Source organism: Geospiza fortis, unplaced genomic scaffold, assembly GCF_000277835.1.
Source record: "Geospiza fortis unplaced genomic scaffold, GeoFor_1.0 scaffold80, whole genome shotgun sequence".
NCBI classification, from domain to species: Eukaryota; Metazoa; Chordata; class Aves; order Passeriformes; family Thraupidae; genus Geospiza; species Geospiza fortis.
This window is the reverse complement of record NW_005054551.1, coordinates 530,657-531,055: the sequence shown is the minus strand read 5'-3', so window position 1 is coordinate 531,055 and position 399 is coordinate 530,657.

Genomic DNA, 399 nt, shown 5'->3' with positions numbered 1-399 from the left:
GGGAGAGTGAATCTGCCTGCAAAGAGCTGGTAAACACCCTGGGAGCGGATCTGCGAGAAGAGGGGGGTTGCTCTTGGTCCTGTGTTTATCTCTGCAAAGATGGGAGGAGACAGATGGGGGAGACTGCTGGAAAAGGCAGATTTTTGGGGGGGCTCGCTGGTTATCGAGTTGTCCTTAGCTCACCTCTGGCCGTCTGCTTGAGCAAAATATGTTTATGCTGCGAAACCTCCGGCCAAGGGGGCAGGGCGGGACCGCGTGTGCCGATAAGGGCGCAGCGTCCTCCCCTTCCCGATCACCCGATACCCGGAGCCGTCCGCCTCCCGACACTCTGAGTTTATGATTTCTTTTACTACTATTGTAAAGTTTCCGTTGAAATTAAAAAAAAAAAAAAAAAAAAAA